General features: G+C 41.4%; 1 protein-coding gene and 1 pseudogene across 30 annotated transcripts in view; both read left to right on the plus strand.

Annotated features, from left to right (window-relative positions):
- Positions 1-25,132, plus strand: part of nrxn3b (neurexin 3b) — a 623,191-nt gene that overhangs the window by 306,428 nt on the left and 291,631 nt on the right. The gene's annotated exons all lie outside the window — the stretch shown is intronic.
- Positions 18,720-18,838, plus strand: LOC143729817 (5S ribosomal RNA; annotated as a pseudogene).

The following is a 25,132-nucleotide window of genomic DNA, read 5'->3' on the forward strand; positions in this document are numbered from 1 at the left end:
CATGCCACGTCATCACCTGTTCTTCACGTTCACCAAGACATGCCTGAGCTTCACCACGACATGCCTGAGCTTCACCACGACATACCTGAGCTTCACCACGACATGCCTGAGCTTCAAGTCAGCCACGTCCGGCCAGAGCTTCACGTCAGCCACGTCCGGCCAGAGCTTCACGTCAGCCACGTCCAGCCAGAGCTTCACGTCAGCCACGTCCAGCCAGAGCTTCACGTCAGCCACTTCCAGCCAGAGCCTTCACCGCTGGTCCCGTCCAGCACAGAGCCTTCACCGCTGGTCGCGTCCAGCACAGATCCTTCACCGCTGGTCCCGTCCAGCACAGATCCTTCACCCCTGGTCCCGTCCAGCACTGCGCCCTCACCGCTGGTCCCGTCCAGCACAGCGCCCTCACCGCTGGTTCCGTCCAGCACAGCGCCCTCATCGCTGGTTCCGTCCAGCCCAGCGCCCTCTTGCTCTCGGAGACGGAAGAGGAAGAGGACTTCCCGCGTCCCGCAATGCCTGGAAGTCCTCCCTGTACTTCCTGTCAGCCCAGAGTCCTCGCCGCTGGTCCCGTCCGATCCAGAGAATGTTCAAGTCACGTGCGCCGATCCAGAGACTGTTCAAGTCACGTCTGCTGATCCAGAGACTGTTCAAGTCACGTCTGCTGATCCAGAGACTGTTCAAGTCACGTGCGCCGATCCAGAGACTGTTCAAGTCACGTCTGCCGATCCAGAGACTGTTCAAGTCACGTCTGCCGATCCAGAGACTGTTCAAGTCACGTCTGCCGATCCAGAGACCGTTCAAGTCACGTCTGCCGATCCAGAGACCGTTCAAGTCACGTCTGCCGATCCAGAGGCTGTTCAAGTCACGTCTGCCGATCCAGAGACTGTTCAAGTCACGTCTGCCGATCCAGAGACTGTTCAAGTCACGTCTGCCGATCCAGAGACTGTTCAAGTCACGTCTGCCGATCCAGAGACTGTTCAAGTCACGCCTGAACCTGATCGCTCTATGTTTGTTTCTGTGTTTACGTCTGTCCTTCTGGCTGTTTCTGTTCTGGTGTCTGTTCCAGAACCGGAGCCGGTGTCTGCTGTTCCTGAGCCGGTGTCTGCTGTTCCTGAGCCGGTGTCTGCTGTTCCTGAGCCGGTGTCTGCTGTTCCTGAGCCGTTGTCTGCTGTTCCTGAGCCGTTGTCTGCTGTTCCTGAGCCGGTGTCTGCTGTTCCTGAGCCGGTGTCTGCTGTTCCTGCGCCTGAGTCACCGCCCTGGCCGCCCGAGGGGTCTTCACCGCCCTGGCCGCCCGAGGGGTCTTCACCGCCCTGGCCGCCCGAGGGGTCTTCACCGCCCTGGCCGCCCGAGGGGTCTTCTTCACCGCCCTGGCCGCCCGAGGGGTCTTCTTCACCGCCCTGGCCGACCGATGGGTCGTCTTCACCGCCCTGGCCGCCCGATGGGTCGTCTTCACCGCCCTGGCCGCCCGATGGGTCGTCTGCTTCGCCCTGGCCGCCCGATGGGTCGTCTGCTTCGCCCTGGCTGCCCGATGGGTCGTCTGCTTCGCCCTGGCCGCCCGATGGGTCGTCTGCTTCGCCCTGGTCGCCCCATGGGTCGTCTGCTTCGCCCTGGCCGCCTGAACTGCCTGCTCCGCCCTGGCCACCTGAACTGCCTGCTCCACCCTGGCCGCCTGCACATCCTGCTCCACCCTGGCCTTCCGTCCTGCCGCAGTCTCCAGGTCCTCTTCCGCTCCATGGGCCTGGCCCTCCATCCCGCCCCCGGGTCCGCCTCTGCTCCACCTCCCTCCTGGACTGTTCATGAGGAGCGTCTGGAATCCGCTCCTTAAGTGGGGGGCTATGTCACGATTCCTGTCTTATGTTTTCCTTGTCTTGTGTTGACTTTTGTTATTTCCTGTCCTGTGCCATGTTTTGTAGTCCTTTGTAGTTTTTTGTAGTTTATTAGTCTCTCCAGGTGTTTCTAATTAGCCCCGCCCCCTTGTTATCTTGTTTGCCTGTGTATTTAAACCCCTGTGCTTCAGTTGTGTTTTGTCGGTCATTGTTTAATGTTGCTTGTAGTCTGAGTACCTTGTTCCTAGTTCTGAGTTTACCCTGGATTACCTGTTTGTTGGATTATTAAAGTGCTTGCATTTGGATTCACTCTCCGCTTCATTTCTACCACATCGTAACAGTAATATAAAGTGTAACCTTAATTCCATTTCCCATGATGCCACATTGTTAACCTTGCAAAAGCTTCCAAACTGTATGTAGCGCTACATACTGTCTAGTTAATTAGGGAGCTTGCGTCCCTGTAGTGTTGTGGATGCTTTTGAGCTGTGGCTCTTTATCAGTGGGAAGCAGCCTCTATCAACACATTGCCCTTGCTGTTTATGTAGGGCTACTGCTGTGTGCAGGAATACATCAGCACTCCAGAGTTGAAGAGTTCATATATAGACTTGGGAATTACCTCCATTTGGTTACCGAGAATGATCCAACTGCACAATCGGCTAAATTCAACCCCCTTTTATTGGGGTTTCAGTTGAAGCTATATGGGGAAAACAGTCCAAGTATAGGGGTTGGCTTTTAGAACAGGAATGTGAAATATGCCTCATGCAGTTTAGTTGCAGAAATCAGTATGAAGAGACAGTATAGAATATACCTGAGCTAATACAGCAGTAATAAATGTGAATTTAATAGTTATTTTCAGAGCAAGTCAGATAAAAATGTCTGAATTTATTTTATAACATTACATATATGTGTGTGTGATTTTCAATCATAAAAACATTAAACATGAAAAACAAATCTGAATTTATTGTATCAATGCATGTTCCATGAAAGATCAAACTTGCTATGTAGTTGTTGTTGTTGATCACATACATATACACACATACATAGATTTTTCCATGATTTTCAGAGTCCAAACAGTGGAAAGGTTCAGTTTAAAAATGATTGGATGATCGCAAAAGCTGCCTTTCCACTGCACATGACAAACGACAGCCGATGGACCAGAAGTCGGTCATATGCTATGGAGAGTCGCACAGGGGTTGCGTGGGGTGCCAACCCTCTGGAGATGCGGAATTTTCTGATCCGATTTGAGCTATGGATGCGTAAAGAAATTGGAACTTGAGCAACTACACCTTATGCTATATGCCGTCTGGATGTTATGTATTCCAATGTATTCCAATCATATCGGTGTGAGAATTATTAATACTTTTTGTTTAACTTTATCAGAAACATTTGAAAACTTTTAAACATGCATGGTTATTAACCCTTCGGAATCTCGGGCTATTTTGGCCGTTTTTGAGTAGTTTTATTTTTTTTTAAATTTTGCAACATAAACAAATGTTTACCATACCAATGTTTGGTATAATGTTTTTCAGCACAACATCACCTATATGATCAGACTAATAGTTTTTCACTTTGATGTACTGTATCAACATACTGGACCCAAAATCACACAAAAAACACAAAATCCGAATAGAAAAATTATAGCTTTTCTACTACAAAAAACACAAACATGCTCAATGAAGCATTTTAAAAGGTTTAAAATGTAAACACAAGTTGTAAATGTCAACATATACAGGTACAATTCAGATATAATCAAGCTATATACAAAAAAAATATGATTTACAAAAAAAAGCGGGTGTAGCCATAGGCTTTTTTCTTTCTTTTTAGCTCAGCCACTTTTTAAAAAATGTTGTGCACACAATTATTCAGAGAGCTATATTTAAGGCCTTGCATTCACAGAATATGAGGGTTCGCAAATAGTGCAAATGCAACATAAAAAATTTAAAATTGAGATAAAATTAAACTATATGCAGCAAAAAGCAGGTGTGGCAATAGGCGTTTTTCTTTTCTTTTTTGCTTAGAAACTCTACAAAACACTTCATGTACAATTACACAGATAGCTACATTACAGGGATTTCATTCCTTGAGTAAGAGGGGTTCCTCAATAGTGCAAATATACCATACAAAAGGTAAAATGAACACAAAATCAAATTATACATACAACTATTTACAACAAATATCAGGTGTTTTTTTATTTTTATTTTTTATCTGTGCCATTCCTCAAAACAGTTTATCTAAATCTACTCCTAAACTACCTAAACTACTCCTAAACTACCTAAACTATCTACACTACTCCTAAACTACTCTCAAAATCTACTCAAACTCTTCCAAAAACTAGCAATAATCCCTCTCTCTATATATAACGTATATGTCTCTCTTTATCAACTCCGTAAATCCTCTGCCTTTCAATTTCGCTTCTTTGCTCAGTTGGCTCCTCCACCATTCCCTAAAACGTGCAGCCTGAAGAGCAGAGTCAGCAGATTCAACGATTTTTCTCCGTTTTGTTTTATGACAAAAACCGACGAAGTTATTAGAATAAATGCAACGCCTGTCGCATCCCATCTGGCGTTCTTTTACGAACGCGTCAGTATTTTTTTTATATAAAGTTTAAATGATCATATCTCCATTTTTACTTGGTCTATCAACACAAAACAAAAAGTAAAATATAATTTCAAGCCAGCACTTTCGACAGAAGTGGACGGCAGCGCTCAACGTGACTTTGTTTTATGCTTCGTCGTCTTAAACTGGTCATGTAACTTGATCACGCTGGCGTGATCGGCGATCCCGAAGAGTTAATAAATAAGTAAACAATTTTTAATGTAATATTTCTAATTTTTTGTGTTGTCTGGCACCGTGTTTTCACTCTAATTATTTTGCGGTTATTTGTCCTATATGCATAGCTGGTTATTGTCTGCATTCATTTATTTGTTCCACACCATGATGAAAGTTCAGAGGATAAGGGCACTTGCTTTTGAATTTCCTTACTGGAGGCACAAAAATAAATATTGCAAGTCGGTGTGGGAAAAACATTACCTTGATCAAGAATAACCGTTTAGTTCAAGAGATGTGTCTTAACTTACATTGCCGCGCAAGATCATAATAAAAGTTCAGTATGACTGCCACTAGGTGGCGAATTCCGACAGTCGTGTCCAAATGTTGTGTGCAGTGGAAAGGCGGCTTAAGGGCATGTTGGTATTGGCAGTGGAATTGCAGAGACAATAGCAAAGAGAGAAGTGCGTTCTAATGAACTCTGAAGAGCCCTATTGCTAACACTGTTCCCTTTCCCATCATTTGTTTTCATTTGACAAAGGTCCTCTGTTTGTGTATGCGTATGCTCTTGCTGAACCTTCAATCAGTCCTGTAGAACAGAAGACAAACATTCTTTATTTCCCCAAAGTCCATTTGTTTTAGAGCAGCTCACATCAGTGTCATGCACTTCCCCTTCACTGCCATCATATGCACAAGACCTATGGATGGGCCATTCACCGGATCTTGTGATACTTCCATGTCTATTGTTATGGCTTCGCTCATAAATTATTGAAAGAATACACAAGAACCAACATACATGTTTTTATGAATGTCTATTACGTTGTAATATATCCGCGAGGACGCTGGCAGTATGAAAAGGTCAGGTTGTTTCATCTCTCTAAATGAACAGCTGCCACATGGATCCCGATTCTGACTCCGGGCTGTGGAAGTATCGTGTGTCCCAGCAGAACCATTGGACTTGTGTCGGTTCTTCTTGAGGGATGGATCCGTTTACACCATTTGACTGTAATTTGGGATTCTTGTGTTGCTTGACTGTAATGGCGCGCTCTGCTTTATTTATGTGACATAGATCTGGTGTGAGTCCTAACAAATGGGGTTGTTGACGATAATGCCATCAGTGTCAGCATTATCGTCTCGACTGCCCATAATTCCTCCTGCCACAATGTGCCTCTGTGAGATCCACATGAGCAACTTTATTGACATGGCAAGAGCTTGTTCATTTCATGGACGGGAAATCTTTAATTTGACTTCCATTTCCTGTCTGGGCTATTTATCCCTTCTGTCTGTCTGGACACACTTTGCAGCCTCAATCTCCAGATCGATGGCTGATCAGCGGTTGACCCTCTTCCTTGCAGGTTTCTTCTAGGACTCTTACTTTGTGACCGTATCTCAAAAACATTTCCCAAACTAGAAAACAGTTCTGGATTCTGCATTTTAATTCAAAGATCTCAGCGGGCTCTTATTGTACAATCTGACAAGCAACATTTGTAATAGTCAGAAAAACTGCAGTGTGCACCAGGCTTTACAGAACAGTACAAATGAAAGAGATAGTTCACCCAATGTTGACATGTTGTCATCAATTACTCACCCTTATGTCATTCCAATCCCGTTCATCTTCACAAAGACCACAAATGAAGAAATTTTTTTAATGAAACCTGAGTGATTTGAAAGTCCATTACACCTAAACATTCATAAAGACACTGTATAAGTAATCTATATGAATCAAGCAGTCTAATCCAAGTCTTCTGAAGAGATTTAATTCAGGATTTTCATATACAGTATAAGCATTAGGGGTGTAACGGTACATGTATTAGTCCCAAACCGTCACGGTTCAGTGCATACAATCAGACGTCGAATACAGCCACAACAGAAAAAAAAGCAGAAGAAGAACAACTTGAGCGCTTTTGAAAACAAAGTCCACTAGATAGTGTGCACATGTCGAATACGTCTTTATGCGCTCATGTACAAAGGAGTATACTTTAAGTCAAGTCAAGTCATCCTCATTTATATAGTGCTTTTAACAATGTAGATTGTTTCAAAGCAGCTTTACAGAGATAAACATATAATTTAAGGTAACAGAGATTGGTTTGGTTTTATAGTGGTTCTTGAAAAAATTTTTTTCCAGCTAAAGTTAGTTTTGATTGATTCACTTCCGTCTAAATGATCATTTGTTATTAAATTAGGGGCCGCTAAGACGACACCGTTCTCTCTAAACAGACTTTAAACGTGAACCTGTGATAGACGCTGATGGCGTTCACATGCGCATTAAGAATTTATTCTATAGTTATGTGCGTTTGAATATATGCGCGCAGGTTTGTAATTCCTTACAAACCATGCCTAAACAAACTACTTGTCTTGTCTATAAATTTTGATGCAGAATTTTATTTTATCTTATCACTTTGGGTAGGTACGCGAACCAAAAAATTCCACAACGCTTTATCTGTAGAGTGGTATAGGGATCCTCCATAGGGAGAGGCTAGTTGGCCAGGGACGGATCTACGGGGGGGCAGGTGCCCCCCCACTCTAGAGCCTTGCCCCCCCAGCTGCCCCCCTAACTTTGATGATCCAAATAATGTACTTGTAAAAACAACTCTTAAGCTTCTCAAAACAGTGAACTAAACGATACATTTACCAAAATTGAACAATTTAATTTTTATTAAAGCCCCTCCCCCTACCCCTCAAAGACTTAGTACGTCCCTGATTCAAACGTGCAGAGCGGCGTTCGTTCAGTCTGGCTCTCACGCTCACACACACACACACACACACACACACACACAGCGAGTCTGCTGCGGTGCGGTGGCCCTGCAACCCGACTGGAGAGACTGAGCTGCCCCAGAGCCTCTGAAGGTGAAGTGAGTTTCCCCAAGTGTAGTTAAACACACGTTTAACTTAGTTACATTTTTAATGAATGCAGTGTATGCTAAAGACGATCCAGCATCAGCAAAAACAGCGAGTCTATTACGTTAGCCAAAATCAGCGGCTCCCTCATGATTTGTAAGAGCACTCTTCCCTTTGATTAGCCTAATTGTGATTTTTGTAAAGACAAGAACAGCTTACTAAAAATTATAAATTGTTTGTATCAATAACGTTTACTGATGGTTGCCGTTACGTTACAACACACAACACAATACAGTGCCAGTTAGGAGATCGATCATTTGAATAGCTAACCTTAAGCAAATCCTATTCCTCTCAGATATGACAGCAATGAAACCAGGTTACAACTGGGCAAATAACAAATACAATTAGGATTATATTATATTAAGTAGTCTAAACATAACTGGTGTGTGTGCATGTGATAAATCTTTCTGATTTTATATTTGTTATATAGGCTATTATTAGCTACATGGACCTAAAGTGTAACGTTAATGTAATACAAGGTAGGGGTGGAACGGTACATGTATTATTGAACCGAATCGGTACGGGCGTCACGGTTCCGTGCACGAATTTACACGTAATACACGGTATAAAAATAAATAAAACTCTAAATAGCGATAAAATGCGCTCAATTCGCGTTTGGTCTGAACGCAGCATATTGAACAGACTGCGATGTCAATATTGCAATGCTGAACTGTGTGTGTACGCGCGCGAGAGAGGGAGAGGCGCGGGCGCGATCAAACTGTGTGTGTGTGTGTGTGTCAGAGAGAGAGAGAGGGGCGCGAGCGCGATCGAACAGTGGAAACAAAAACATACTCCGTAAACATATAATTCAAACTGCAAAGTGTTTACATATTTCTGTACATTCGCAATAAAACACAACATTGTGCTTTTGTCACACTCTCTTGTCAAACTGTAACCTACAACTATCACCCAACCAAAATCGCACACACACACAGACAGTTGTACTTTTAAATTACACATTCTACATTGATTAAAAAAAGAAAATCAAATGTGGTTTTTAAAGGTAGCCTAGTATTATTTTATACGGAAATCCATTATTTATAACTTAGATGAGAATAAAGTTAGGGTTAAATAAAATTAAGAAAAACAAATGTATTGATCTGAAATATGGCAAATTAATTTTAAATTCATTCAAACATACCAAACATATCGCAAGGTCTTTGTCTTTTTATTAATTTAATTAATAAACTAATTAAATTATATAAAACTATAGTCAGTGCACTACAAATAAACTGGTTCTATTCCTTTATTAATAAAACTTATTTAAAAAATACAAGGCTTAAGACATTTATAAAAATGCCTTCTGCATTTTTGTTTTGCTTTTCACTTCATTGTACCGAAATCGTACCGAACCGTGATGTCTGAACCGAGGTATGAACCGAACCGTGACTTCTGTGTACCGTTCCACCCCTAATACAAGGATAACCAGAGGTTTTCACATATTGACTTTTGCAGGCAAGAGTAGTTGAAGAAAGTAGCTGGAGCCTAACCATTAAGGCTAAAAGTCCTTGGACACAATTATTGTACTTTGTTTTTTTATATTTCCATTTTGCTTGTTATAATTTTACTTCTTAAAAGATGCACGGTTTTGTTTTGTTTGAACACTGCACTGGGCTTATTCCTGTTGTGAATTAAAAACCTTTTTAGTGTGTAAGGGCATGATTAAACAATAATACTTTGTTTTTTTGTTTGTTTTGTTAAAGCAATTCACATATAGGGATTCCCAACGTCTGCCCCTGCCACCCTGCCAAGACCTCTTGCCACCCCTTTGCCCCCCCATGTAAAATTTTCTAGATCTGCCACTGTAGTTGGCACTTCAGCACTGCATTGTCATCAGGTCCAGGCGAAAGTCCTTCGTCAGATCTGGAAACGGCCTGGATCCGGCAGGCTGCGGCAAAAACCTCGGGATAAACAAAGACACTAAAATTAGCGTAGATGCCATTCTTCTTATGATCTAACGAGTACATCAGGATTTAAGGGAAGTGTTCCCAGTTCCGGCTGACCTAATCTAAGCAGCCTAATATTGAATTATAGGAGTCTATAGAGTGTTATGTGAATGCTAGGTCAAAGAGATGTGTTTTTAGTCTAGCTTTGAACTGACAGACTGTGTCTGTGGTAGAAAAATGCGGTTTTGCAGACACTAGACACGTGACTTTCAAATGAAAGATTGGTATCAAAGAGCACACCCAGGTTCCTAACTGACGACGAAGACTTAACAGAGCAGCCATCAAGTGTTAGACGGTATTCTAGGTTATTACGTGTGGAAGTTTTTTGTCCAATAATTAGAATCTCTGTTTTTTCAGAATTTAGTAGTAGGAAATTACTAGTCATCCAATTTTTGATATCAACTATGCATTCCGATAATTTTGTGAATTGGTGAGTTTCGTTAGGTTTGGAAGAAATATAGAGCTGAGTATCATCAGCATAACAGTGAAAGCTAATTCCATGTTTCCTAATGATATCTCCTAAAGGTAGCATGTACAGAGTGAACAGCAGCGGTCCTAGTACTGAGCCTTGTGGTACGGCATACTGAACTTGTGATCGATAAGACATCTCTTTATTTACTGCTACAAACTGATAGCGGTCAGATAAATATAATTTAAACCATGCTAATGCAATTCCACTAATGCCAACATAGTTTTCTAGTATATTTAAGAGAATGTTGTTGTCAATGGTGTCAAATGCAGCACTAAGATCAAGTAACACTAATAGAGAGATACAACCACGATCGGATGATAAGAGCAAATCATTTGTGACTCTAATGAGAGCTGTCTCAGTGCTATGGTGCGGTCTAAATCCTGACTGGAAATCCTTGCAGATACCATTTCTTTCAAGAAAGAAACATAGTTGTGAGGATACTGCCTTTTCTAGTATCTTTGACAGAAAAGGTAGATTTGAGATCAGCCTGTAATTGACTAATTCTGTAGGATCAAGTTGCCTTTTTTTTAACAAGCGGTTTAATCATAGCCAGCTTAAAGGTTTTTGGTACGTATCCTAGAGACAAAGACGAATTAATGATGTTAAGAAGAGGATCTATGACTTCTGGAAGCATCTCTTTCACTAGTTTAGTCGGTATAGGGTCTAACATACATGTTGTTCGATTTAGATGAATTAACGAGTTTGCAAAATTCTTCCTCTCCTATGGCAACAAATGAATCTAATTTTACCTCAGGGAGACTATAATGCACTCCCTGATGTGATGCTGTAGTAGACGGTTGCATAGATATAATTTTGTCCCTAATATTATCAATCTTATAAGTGAAGAAGTTCATAAAGTCATTACTGCTGTGTTTCTTGGAAACTTCTGGGCTTGAAGCTTTCTTTTTCGTTAGTGTAGCCACTTTTTCAAATAAATACCTTGGATTATGTTTATTTTCTTTTAATAGGGTTGAAAAATAAGCAGATCTAGCAGCTTTTAAAGCCCCTCTGTAAGCAATCGAGCTCTCCTTCCATGGAATCCGAAATACCTCTAGTTTTGTTTTCTTCCAGTTGCGCTCCATTTTTCTGGCTGCTCTCTTAAGGGCCCGGGCGTGCTCGTTGTACCACGGCGTTGGACTATTTTCTTTAATCTTCTTTAAGCGCAACGGAGCAACTGTGTCTAAAGTGCTGGAAAGGAGAGAGTTAAAAGTTTCTGTTGCAATATCAAGTTCTTCTAAGCTATCTGGGATGCTGAGACGATGAAACTGATTAGGAAGATTATTGATAAAGCAAACTTTAGTGGCAGAAGTGATAGGTCTAAAATACTTGTAGAAGGCTTGTGCACTCAACTGTGTGCGAAACGGAGCGGAACACAGAAAAACAAGTATATGAGGGTAAGGCTTGAATGTTTAAAAATAGTTTAAGTGGAGCAAACTGTAACACTCCTAATGCTCACGTTTTATTTTTCATTATTCTATTTATTTTGTACTTTTATAACACAATATGCTTTTCAGTTTTGTTGCTGATTGTGACAAAATACCTTTTGTTTTTTATCAGCCCTGCAAGCAAATTTAGCTATGCAAGAGTGCATTTTGTTTACTGCTTAGTGCTTAATACTAAAGGAGGCTTAAACTAGGGGACTAAATGCCGCTAGGTGGAACAAACTGTGATTTGCACTACTGTCTGTTAAAAATAAAATAAAATAAACCTAGCATTATGCATTTAATCATTTGTTTAGGGTCCAATTCTCACTATTAACTAATTGCTTATTAGCATGCATATTACTAGTATATTGCCTGTTCATTAGACTGATATTAATGCCTTTTTCTGCGTGAATATTTTCTACATCCCTAAATCCTACCCAATACCTAAACTTAACAACTACCTTACTAACTATTAATAAGCAGCAGTTAGGAGTTTATTGAGGCTAACGTCATAGTTAATAGTTAGCTAATAGTGAGAATTGGACCCTAAACTAAAATGACAATTTTTCCTATTGTAATGGAATCGTATGGAACCGTGACCCCAAAACCGTGATTCTGTGTACCGTTACACCCCTAATACATACATAAACTGTATATAGAGTATATAATATAGATATTTGGAGGAAACGCATACAGATGCAAAAAGGCATGAGCCTATGTCAATTCCGTCAGACATCCCACCTGTCAATCCACCAGAATACCAAATGGAGGTCTGTGCACCTAAGTGGAAAGAGATAGAGCAGGTTGTGAGAAAGGCAAGGGCTTCATCATCTCCAGGGCCTAATGGAGTTCCGTACAGAGTGTACAAGAGTGCTTCAGGAGTTCTAAGGATTCTGTGGAAATTGATAAAAGTGGCTTGGGAAAAGCAGGTTGTACCTAGATCATGGCGCCGAGCAGGGGGAGTCTTTATACCCAAAGAAAAAGATGCTACAAGCATCAGTCAGTTTCGCCCTATTTCACTATTAAACGTCGAAGGCAAAATTTTCTTCAGCATTATTGCTCAGAGATTGTCAACCTACCTATTAAAGAATGGCTTCATTGACACTTCAGTTCAAAAAGCGGGCATTCCCGGATTCTCAGGATGCTTAAAACATATCAGTGTTATCTGGCAACGAATACAATCAGCTAAAAAGGAGAGGAAGGAGCTCCACGTGACATTCCTGGATTTGGCTAATGCATATGGTTCAGTGCCACATGAGCTTCTTTGGGCATCATTTTTTTTCAGGGTACCGATGTCGATAACAAATTTAGTGAAAGCCTATTTTGGAGATTTGCAATTTAGTTTCTCAATTCCAGAATTCAGCACTACATGGCAATGCTTAGAGGTTGGAATAATGGCAGGATGCACCATTTCTCCACTGGCTTTTACCATGGCAATGGAAGTAATCGTTAGGGCATCAAAATGGGTAGTAGGAGGAGAGCGCTTGGCTTCTGGGATGCGACTACCACCAATCAGAGCATACATGGATGACATGACAACCATGACTACAACGGTAGCCTGCACTAATCGGTTATTGGGGAAGTTAACAGAAAATATTGAATGGGCACGAATGCAATTTAAGCCCTCTAAATCAAGGAGCATCTCAATAGTTAAAGGCAAGGTAGTAGATAAAATATTCTTCATTAATGGTGAGGCAATACCAACAGTTTCTCAGAAGCCAGTGAAGAGTCTAGGGAGATGGTACGATGGGGATCTAAAGGACACAGTTCGACTGGGAGAAGTTAGACGACAAGCAGTGGAAGGGTTGAAGAGCATAAACAGCTGTGCTCTACCAGGCAAACTAAAACTCTGGTGCTTTCAGTTTGGTCTACTGCCAAGGTTGCTGTGGCCACTGACTGTGTACGAGGTTTCTTTGACAACAGTGGATAAGCTGGAAGCGTCAATAAGTTCATACATCAGGAAATGGTTGGGAGTTCCACGCTGCCTCAGCAGAGTGGGACTTTATAGTAAAGGAGTATTGCAGCTGCCAGTCTCTGCTTTAACCGAGGAGTTTAAGTGTGCCAAGGTCAGACTGGAAATGACTTTAGCAGAGTCACGCGACAAATGTGTAAGTGAGGCAGCCCCTGTGGTAAAAACTGGTAGAAAGTGGTCAGCAAAGAAATCTGTAGTAGAGGCAAAGGCTGACCTCAAAATTGGGGATATCGTGGGACAAGTACAGCATGGAAGAGGGGGTTTTGGGCTCAGTTTAGCTCCTCCTAAATGGCACAAGGCAGGCCCAGCTCAAAGGAGGAAGCTGGTAGTCAACGAGGTGCGAAAGCAGGAGGAGAGGATGAGATGTATAAAGGCCATTTCCCAGGCCAAGCAGGGAGAGTGGATACGATGGGAGAGTGTGGAAGAAACGAAAAATGGGCTGGCAAGACCTTTGGTCAATGGAAGAGAGTAGGATCAGTTTCCTTATTAGGTCAACATATGATGTTCTCCCATCACCGCAGAACCTAAACCTCTGGGTAGGAGAGGATCCCTCTTGTCCTTTGTGTTCATCACAAGCCACATTAAGGCACATTTTGACAGGATGTAAGGTGGCTCTTAGCCAAGGTCGGTTTATTTGGCGCCATGACCAAGTATTGCGATGTTTGGCTTTAGCATTGGAAGGCAAGCGTAGTATGACCAATAAGTTGCCGTCTGTTCTAGCAAAACATTACACGCAGAAGACAATATTCCTCAGCCCAGGCGAGCAACCACCAAGAAAAGGTGCTAACACCAATTCTCGCCCAGGACAACTGGAAGCTGCTAGGGACTGGAAGATGCTGGCTGATCTTGATCAACAGCTTATTTTTCCACCTGAGATTGCCACCACTAACCTACGACCAGATATTGTTTTGTGGTCTGGATCAGCACGCATTGTTCAACTGATAGAGTTAACAGTGCCATGGGAGGATGCGGTAGATGAGGCATATGAGAGGAAGAAATTGCGGTATGCTCATCTGGCCACTGAAGCAGAACAGCGAGGATGGAGAGTCCAGGTTTATCCAGTGGAAGTGGTTTGTCGAGGTTTTGTGGCACACTCTACAACCCGGTTCCTCAGAGACGTCGGATTCAGTGGTCAAGAGTTGCGTCGCACAGTAAAGAACTTATCTGAAGCAGCAGAAAGGAGCAGCAACTGGCTGTGGTTGAGACGGAAAGATTCTAGCTGGCTGAGTACAGGCCGCCATGCTACGGTTTCGTAGAATTCTTGAAAACTTGAAGGGAGTTGGTTTATTTGTATAGGTTGTATAGTATTTACAGTCATTACGTTCCTGTGTATATTGCGTGAATGACGGGATGTTGGGCAGATATTGTGTTTTGCGTTAGGTGGTATGCCATACGGAACCGTTGCCACTGAAACTGCATATTAACGCACCAGTGGGGCTCGACAGCCTTAGTCAAACGGGTTGGCGCGTATGGTTGGGTTGCGGAGAGATTGTGAGATTGTGGTTAGGTCTCAGCAGCACTGTTGGTTTATTTGTAGAGGTTGTATAGTATTTACAGTCATTACGTTCCTCTGTATATTGCGTGAATGATGGGTGGTTGGGCAGATATTGTGATTTGCGGTAGGTGGTATGCCATATGGAACCGTTGCCACTGAAACTGCATATTAACGCACCAGTGGGGCTCGACAGCCTTAGTCAAACGGGTTGGCGCGTATGGTTGGGTTGCGGAGAGATTGTGAGATTGTGGTTAGGTCTCAGCAGCACTGTTGGTTTATTTGTAGAGGTCGTATAGTATTTACAGTCATTACGTTCCTGTGTATATTGCGTGAATGACGGGTGGTTGGGCAGATATTGTGTTTTGCGGTAGGTGGTATGCCATACGGAACCGTTGCCACTGAAACTGCATATTAACGCACCAGTGGGGCTCGACAGCCTTAGTCAAACGGGTTGGCGCGTATGGTTGGGTTGCGGAGAGATTGTGAGATTGTGGTTAGGTCTCAGCAGCAAGAGGGAAGTAGAGGTTAGTAAGCTGGGCTGAGTTGAGTGGGGGACGGAGGGGGGTGACTCTGGGACGCCAGAGTCACTGTCGAGCCCTCTTGAGGTGTCGTGGGCTAGTCGACGAAACACTGAGGACGGAAGGTGCCCACTTGAAGACCCTAGAGATGTTCCCTACTCCGCTCAATCCAGAGGGTTGTTATGGGGGGACCGCACTGTGGTTGCAGCCGTTGTGTGTGCTGACGCGCAAATACACTATTAACACCAGACAGAAGGAGATTCACGTCACCAGATGGAAAGAAGCGTAAATGGATGGAGATGCATAGGTTACTGTAAAGCTACGTCTTAGTTGGTGCTTATCTTGGCGAAAGCCGAGTACAAATCAGCATGAAGTTTTAACATCTACTCTCGTGTAATGGAAATCATAGAGGAAGTAACAACTTTAAAATATCAACCTGTAATCAGCTCCGAGCTGTGAGCCAATTCTACTGGAATCAAGAACATCACATGTCAGTTTTAGTTATTCTGCGCCCTGCTTTTATAGCTCCTATAAACCTACCTTTGTTTCATATGGCTTATTTTGCTGCTCATATTCATCTAACAGACACTGTAGTTTGTAGCAATGATGAAATTTGTTCTGATACCAATATTACCAATCTATGCTGCTTTGTGTAGAAAAAAGTAGTAAAAGTGGCTTACAGTTTTACATTCTATAAGTGCATTTAGATGCCATGTAATGGATAATATACAGTCAGTTGGTCATTAATGCAAAAAAAACACAAAAAAACAGACAGAGTGATCAGGATTAATCTAAAATGAGTTAAAGCGTTTGTTTTGTGATAATGGCCATCTGCATATTGCAGCTAAATCTGGTTGTCAGTTCACCTTTTAGTGACCAGATTAACTCCTGAAAAAGGCAGGTAGTGACAATAGAAATTCTACGCAGTGTGTACAGAACCTAACTGAATAACTAGTTGTTAATGAGGTATTTAAATGCATGTGTGTGTGGTGCAAAATATCACAGGGACTCATTATTGTTGCCAGATCTTCCTAGAAAAAGATAGAACAGCAAATAAGGACAAGCTCACAATAAACTTAAATCCAAATGCTTTATCTTGGAATAAGGACCTGTCTACTTTATTATCTCCATAAACTTGATCACTTTATGAGCCAAGCCCAAACAACAAGCTAAAAGACACATGCTTATAATAAGTGGACATGGCAACACTGCAATAGTGTGCTCTGTGAAGCAGCCTTCCAAACTTAAACACACGGTCTCTGTCAATGGTGGTTGAGTTAAAATCGCAGAATATAGCAAGTCTTTGGTTGCTGAAATATTAGTTTGGTCAAAAATAGTGGATGCCAAATGGACGAGATGCACAGATCATGCATCATCTTAATTTCAAGGTTGAGTTCTGTTCCGTACACACAAAATGGCTCAAGGATTCGCTCCCATATTTGAAATGCGGTTGTCACTCCTGAAACTTTACAGTGTGTACGTGGCCAATGAGCAGCTGCTTATTTTGTTTATTGCACACCCACTTAACAAATAAATAAGTAAAATAGTTGTATGAGACAAGAAAGAGTAATATGACATTGCACTAGCAGAGTGTATGATATTGCTTGTCAGGGACTGTTGTCATAGTTTAGCTGTCATAAAAATATATTTGACCACAGAATACAGTGACCAATCAAAATAAAGTATTCTGGAGCACTGTGTAATAAAACATTATAGCATACTGTATTTTTTTAATGTGCTATAGAAACAGTTACAGTAGGTAAACAAAGCATTCAATATAAATTCGTATAATGCACATTCTATGTATATCATTAATTAACATAGCAATAAGTTTTACATGATTTTCATATGCCATAAATGTAACACCATTGAATTGGTAAATGAACAAGAAACCCTGACCTGAAAAGTCTATTACACCTTTAAAGGTAACAATATTGTGTGAACTTTAAGTAATGAACTTAAACAAATTTTTCTGCATGAATGTGAACAGCTCTGGTTCTGCTATAACTAACAAGTGTTTTTACTGAGAAAGTGCTCTTCAAGTGTGTCCTATGGATAGTTCTCTTTAATAGGTTTATGATTGGAGTTGTAGGTGTTGTAATACACTTGGAGAAAGATAGATTTTAACATTGACAGTTTTTTGTGACCTTCTGAGTTTTCCTTACAGGGGTTTGGTGTTATGAAATGGATTTCAGTCGTAAACCCTCTGATCTTTTTTTAAGCATCAGCAGAAAACATTATTATTGTCAGAATTGCCTCATGCTGTTCAGGATGATGGCCGTTATGTCAGTGAGCAGCAGTCATGTCAGGCTGAATTTTGATTCTCTGCAGGTCTCGAGAACCCTGGCCTTTATCTTGGCGTGCGGGTGGGCGGAGAGTGACCTCGCTCAATACGCTATTGATTTCCTCGTTTAGGTTCATAGCTGGAGTCTAACAATGGAGCAGAATGGCTCAAGGCTTCATCTTAATACCAGCCAAAAGACAGAAAAGGAAATGGAAGTTTGAATGCTGTCAGGGCTCGTGGAGTGGTTATAGTCTGCCATAAGCTCTTGTTTGCAGCACAAATGGTGTGTTTGATGTCAGGGGACATCAGTCAAAAGACTTTCAGAACTTTGAACAAGAGCTGTCAGTGAATGTTAAGCATACTGTTCTACAGACACACACAAATCTTTATTTATTGGAAATACATTACATTGTAAAAAGTTGGTGTCACATACCAGAATGGAGTCATGAAAAAGAAATGGCTAAAAAAAGAGCTAATTGGTTAACATTACCCAATAATCTTTGCAGCCTATTTAGCCGAAAAAGAAAGTCATTTCAGAGGAAGAACACAATGGCTCAGTATTTCAGCATGTGTGCTAAATACTATGTCACCAGCAGTTTCAGAGTGAAGCCAGTGGGTTGGCATGTGAATTGCCTTATTAGATGTGTCATACTGCTTTCCATACCGCCAACACATTTATGATGTATATGAAGGTATTATACAGTTCATGTGAAACATGATCATCATTTGCTTGATGGAGATTAATCAGTATCATGTCACTGATTTGTTCTGTTTGTTTTATGCATGGTCTAGGTGGTATTTTGGTTCAAGCTTATGACTGGTGACTAAAAGGTTGCTTATTTGTGTCCTTTGGCAGTGATTTTCAATCAGGAGTTAATATTCCCTGGGCTGTACTTAAAGCAGCAGTATTTAATATTGTCAGCTAGTAGTTGAAATGGGTACTGTTGTCCAAATTCAAAATATTGGAGAGGGTTGTTTCTCCAGCCCCCTGCGACAAAAAAAAAAAAAAAAAAAAAAGTCCCTGAGGTTCTCCAAAAAGACTGAAGAAGTCTCTGGGTTTCTTCAAAAAGCCTGAAAGAGCCTCTGAGTTTCTTCAAATAGCCTGGTCTTTGGCAGCAGATTTCGCGTACGGCCATACCACCTTGGGCACGCCAGATCTCGTCTGATCTGGGAAGCTAAGTAGGGTCGGGCCTGTTTAGTACTCGGGTGGTAAACCACCTGGGAATACCAGGTTCTGTAAGCTTTTTAGTTTACTAAATTTTTTTATTCAACGCTCATGCGGGTTGCCAGATTGAGGACACGCAACAGGAGCAATCACAATTGACACTGTAATCAATTAGTTGATTTGTCCGCGTTTTAATATGCCTCTGGTCATAGAACTTTTAAGATGGATGTCAAGGCTTTTCAAGTCAGATAGAATCTGCGATCTCTGACCCAGTTTGTTTTCTGGCTTCCATGGCTGCAATATGCTGTTTTCCGCCAACTGGCAACCCGAGGTGTCGAAATACTATTGGCTAAATTAGTAGTGGGAAGGATCACACAAACCAACACAAAAACAGACATCCCGACAAAGAGCGCACATTTCAAAGTAGAATAACTGACTGTAAGATTGTTTTTTGGAGAAAAAAGTATGTGAACTTAGCATGTTTCCTAAAAATCTGCAAACATGTGACCGTACGAATCGATCAACTTACGCTAGTAAGGCCCCTTACTCAAGACCCCAAAATTTTCAAGCCTCCCCAATCAGGTTTTGAACTAAAGGAAAAGGACGAGCAGAGACAAAACCACAGACTACAATTTTATTTATCAATTAGTTACCAAAACACCTTGAGCTCACCCTCCATAATAAAACAAAAACACTTTAATCAGTGTAAATGAATCAGCCCAATGGGCGTCGTTTAGTCATACACTGGCCAAACACACACAACAAGAAAAAACAATATACAAACAAAAGAACAATTCACAAACAAACTGATAAACTAGACAGGTTGGTTTCTTCCTTTGGTATCATGGCTTTGCATAGAACATTTCACCCCCTCAAATAATAAGACAAAATAAATACAAATCAAAGCACTTCAGACCAACCTAACCCAAAAATACAATAATTATTTAAAATCACTCACCACCACCCAAATAAACCAAAGCCAAAAAGAAAAAAACAAAAACCAGATAAACTACCATTAATCCGATAGGTATAGGTATATAGGTATAGGATAATTGAATAGGATCAAATGTAAAGCAAGACAAAGAAATGATACAACCCATCCAAAACACGAAATAAACAAACTAAATAAATTGGTTTATAGACAAACCCTAATAATAATAATAATACAATAAAACAACCCAAAAAAAACAAAACAATTTCAATTCAACCCCATTGCACACACACTTAAACAAAATACACAAACAACAAAAAACACAAAAGGAAAATACACCAGCGAAATGATCGAACACAAGGTGGTGCCCGAATCATAGGCCACGGGTTTAGCACATCCAACGTGAGCGTTATACAGGCAATAGTTCAATGCAATCGCGAGCGTTCAATGCAATCACAAGCGGTCAAGGCAGAATCCCGCGTCCCAAACGGGAAACGCTATTTAGGCCGCAGCAAAGCAGCAGCTGGCAACTTCTGCAAAACAAATATACATATTTTTGTTTGCTTTCTTCTCCCTCCCCACTCCTCTCACATTTTTAATCACACAAACAGGGTAAGGGAAAAATAAAATTACCTTACATGTGTATGACACTCCCATACTCACTAACAATGCCTGGACGCACCCGACTAATCTAAAATTACACCAAACAAGCACATTAATCAAACACGTTAATTAAGTTAAATTCCCACGAACACCCATATTCTAAATGTATAATTCCCTCCCGTCTATAAGCCTCCAATTTAACAAAACCTACCTGACCCGAGGAGTGAAGGAGATAAAAGACCTACCCAAACAGGTCACATCGGTACAATGTCATGAGGAAACTAACTCACCTGTGTCTATATAGCTACATGATTACCTAACGTACCCACCCCCTTTCTGCAATCCGTGCGCTATTTTTAAAGGGGCCACGCAGACCATTATTAAAGGGGCGATCCCAATTTGTTTGTGCCTTACTGCAGAAAATTACATACAGCACCTTCAAGTATGTTCCCAGGGGTACTTGGCAAGATTTTGTTTGGTTTCCTTGGTTTGTTTATTAGCCTATACCTATAAGAAACATACCCTGTACTACTTGTGGGGTGTCCCGAGACACATTGCAAGTGTTGTCAGTTTGCATGGATTTTACACCCGTTGTGTAATATGTGTGTATATCTCTTTAACAATTGCCAGTGCAGTTCATTTGTGGAAGATATTTCATAACTGATGAGCTTCAGTGTTGCTGAAGCTGCATCAAAGTTGAGGTTTGAGCTTTATGATAGGAAATTATTTTCATTTTTTAAATGTATTAAAGTGAAAAATTATAAAACAAATGTCCACTTAAAGAATATTAATGATAATGCTAAATTATAGCATAACCAGTATACTATCAGATCACATTTCTGGTATGGTCGATGAAGTGGTATTTGAGACTTACTGAGGGAACCGTTGGGTACAAGACATAAAGGCTGCACTAAGGAGTCAGCCATGAAACATTAGTGTGCCCTTGTGCAAGACGCCTAACCTCAGCTTACTCCAGGCAAGCTGAACCTCAGTACTGGAGGTCACTTTGGATAAAAGCATCTGCTAAATGACTAAAATGGCATAGTTAATAGTTAGAATGGCATAGTTAGACTAAATGACTACGTACAGGAGTCGACACATGCTTTCATATATTCTGAGCTCATGCCATGGCACGAGTGCAGACACATTCACATCCATTATTTTTTCTTAAGCCTTTTTCCGGTCTTTTTATGAGTTCTCAGGTCAGAACTTGTTAGCTTTGGGCGATAAGCTATGCTTCTTTACTTGCTACATTTGCCATTAACTTTAGAGGATGTTCATTCTTTTTTGAGCTGAGTGTATTTAAGGTCTGAGGAGGCAACTCTTAATAACAATATTCTACACAAATCAGCATTCATTTTCTTCTTGTGCTCCTTACTAATTTCATCTTCTCTCTTGATCTGTCAGTGCGGCGGACTTCTTCATGCAGTCAAACAGGCCTTCGTCTCAGGTAAAATAGTGCCGGTGTCTTTTAAAAGCCCAGCTCTGTCGTAAGCTCATAAAATGTGACAGGGTCTTTGGCGGATGTTCCAGCCTGAGCTTGATTCTGTGGATGGACACCACCAGGGAATGCACTCAGCCCTGCAAGTCTCTTCACTTCGTTTTACAAAGTCTGTTCAATTATTGACCACTCTGTAAACTCCCATGACACCCATTCTCCAGTAATAGTTTTGGAGTATGCAGAAAGCCTGGATGATGGTGTACCCCGCTATGACCCTTAATCCATGCCATCAACCACACATCACAAAATGGTTGCCTTGTTTATTTTATCTCTATTTCTGGTGGGTCTTTTGTGATGGGATTATTCTACAGGATTTCCAGGGATGAGGAATGGCTTTCCGCTTTGAAAGGCATCAAATGCTTGATGGAAGCCACCTGACACGAAAGAGGGCAGGCGGGCGGGTGATTGTTTTTTTGTGAGTAGACCATGGAGATCTGTTTAATATTTGCATTAGCCAGTGTTAGTTGTCACCTTCCTTTCCCTAACCAAAAGAGAGAGGCTGAAAGCATCGCCCACGTAGGTCGATAAAAGCCCATAATTACTCTTCTTTCCATATGCATGAGGCATCTGCATGCAAAATGTCAGCGATGCAGGGTCCCCCACACCACCCCACCAACCACCTACTGCTCTAAACTGAGACAGCACAGGTAAGCATTCAGAACTGCTGTCAGAAGATGATGTGTTCAAGGTGCCATTGGGAATTGAAGACACCTTTACATTCAATACATTTCAAAAGGTTAAAGAAGGGAGTGACTTGTTCATTTACAGCATGCAACATAATCAGTCACCTGCGATTTTAGAGTCATTACTCATTACTCTCAAACAATTTAAGAGGGCTAAGAGCATTTTTCCTGGAACAGACAAAAAACGAAGATTTTTTTTTTTTTTTAATGCACAAATGATAAATGATAATGAGTCTGAGGACTAATAACTGCGGTTCACTCTGCACTAACCATTCTCAGAGATTCATCATCGGAAACTGTCACAGTTCTCATCTCTCACTACCAAAATCATCTCTGGTTGAGGTAATCAAAAGAAACCTGCGAATCACTGAAAGCAAACGGTGCCTTTTCAATTTGCACTTCTTCTGTACCAACGGTATGCTGCAATATTGCATGAGAATGAGGATGGAGTTGCCTGCGGGAAGTGCCAGCTGCCCCACTGTGCTGGTGTCTTCCAAACCAAACCAAACCAGATAGCACCACCCATTGATGTTAAACATAGCAACACAGAGGGGATCTTAACTAAGATTAGTTTTTGCCATAAATACGGGATACATCACAGAGACCTTTGACAAGACCTTCAACTTTAAACAAGTGTGGTAATAGTGTCAGATGCCTTTATCTTTCAAAAATGGATATCTTTCACGCAGTATATTGTTGTATCTCTGAAGGTGGTTGGTAGTTGTATTGGCTCTGCATCTTTTCTGCATCTGAAGAAGGCTTTGAAAAGTAAAGCTGGCAATCTCTCCTAAACAGTCTGAACAAACACTAAGATCTAACATTGAGCAATTTACAGTCTAAAGAGAGTTAATTTTCCTCCAGTGAAGTGCCAGTCAGACTTGACCCAGGTCCAAGCTTGTATACAGCAGGGAGGTAAATGTGGGTAATTACCATACTCAAGCTTTGGCCGTTGTTTCTGTGTCCAGCTGCTGCATTCTCAGCCTGATCCTTCTCTGCAACTTTCAGATTAGGGATTTGTAATGCCATCATATCACCAATTATTAAAAGCTCAAACTTTAGCTGTAGTAAAATCTGACATGGAACTGAGACAGTATTGTGAGCACTGGGTGACATATATACACACACATACAGATTAATTGCAAAATGGCCATTTACTAAATTAACAATTACTAAACAAACTATAAAATTGACTATAGTAAAATGTGATATACTGTATACAGTATATATAGTAAAAAGAAAAATGGAAAAGTTTTTTTCCTCTGTACAGATGAAAACATTATCAAAATGACTCCTGTTCACACAGATTCGCAAAAACGACTAAAGGTTTTATGCATGCCAGCCAATGAATTGGGAATGTCACTTTGTAAAGAAAGACATTCAAATCTTTCTTAAAAAAACGTAAGCGCATTCCTATAGACTTAACGTGTAATACGCATGTGCATCACCGCTTTCACGAATTCATGTTTTTGAAGTTTACATGGAGATTATAACAGTATCAGTTTCAAAACTAATTTTTAAAGACTTGCACTTTGAAACCTACTTTAAAGTTAAAAACGGTGTAGAGTAAACAGACCCGAAATTGATAACAAATGACTTTTACAACAGAAAAAATCAACTCTTAACTTACTTAAACTGGACAATTACTTTCTTCTAGATCTGCTGTACAGCCAAAACAATCTTTGTTGCATTATTTTCCTATTATCACTGTAAAGCTGCTTTGAAACAATCTGCATTTTAAAAGCGCTATATAAATAATGTTAACTAGACTTGACTTGACAAAATTCTGCTTTTTCAAAAAGATATTTCTAGCAGCTGTGTGTGAGACATCCTTAGCATCTCTGCAAGGGTCCAAAATAAAAACTCACCAAGTGCCAGATGCGGGTAAAAATCTGCATGGGTTAGTTCCCTTTCAAGGGAACTCGAGCTGCGTTGAGACGCGGTGGGAACGCTCTGCGTGATTGCGTCGTGAAGCACGTGTATAATCAGTCCAATGGAAGAGCGAGACATCATAGGCGGTGACGTCATAGACCAGGAAGCTATAAAGCACACCAGAAAACAGACCGCGACAGCTTCTGTTGCCTTCAGCAAGCGATCTGTGTATTCTGTCCTTGTCATATTTATTGTTGTCTGTCAAGTTGCAATATATATATATATTATGGCAAAAGAGAGCAAGCAGCTTTTGTGTTGTTCCCTGCCCACGTTATATCACGGGTGGGGACACACACATCAGCTTTTTGTTACTATTTGGGAGTGGAGCATGCCACAGTCAGTTCTCGAGGGGGCTGAATGTGAGCATTGCGAGAAGCTGTCCGTGAGGACGCTCCGCTCCCGCCGGGCGTTCTTCGAGGAGGACGGTTCGGTTCGCGCTCCCCGCGCGGGTCCCGCTGTTGCTGATGCACGGCGGCGACTCGCATTTTGGGGTTCGCAAACGGATCTGACAGCGGGGGTTGGGACGGGCTCCGCCCTATCTCAGCTTTCACCTGCCAGATCCAGTGCTGGCGATTTCCAGTTCCGAGGAATTGGTATCGTTAGTGTTTTGTTTAGAAAAAGAGAACAAAACAAATAAAGATATTAAAAAAAGGCAGATGTTTGAGTTTTCAATAAATGAATAAATAAGTCAGCTCATAACTCTGTTGAATAAAGAGGAGCTTTAA

The sequence above is a fragment of the Siphateles boraxobius genome, unplaced genomic scaffold, assembly GCF_051911475.1.
Source record: "Siphateles boraxobius isolate OS27281-9 unplaced genomic scaffold, OSU_SipBor_1 8, whole genome shotgun sequence".
In the NCBI taxonomy this organism is placed as follows: Eukaryota; Metazoa; Chordata; class Actinopteri; order Cypriniformes; family Leuciscidae; genus Siphateles; species Siphateles boraxobius.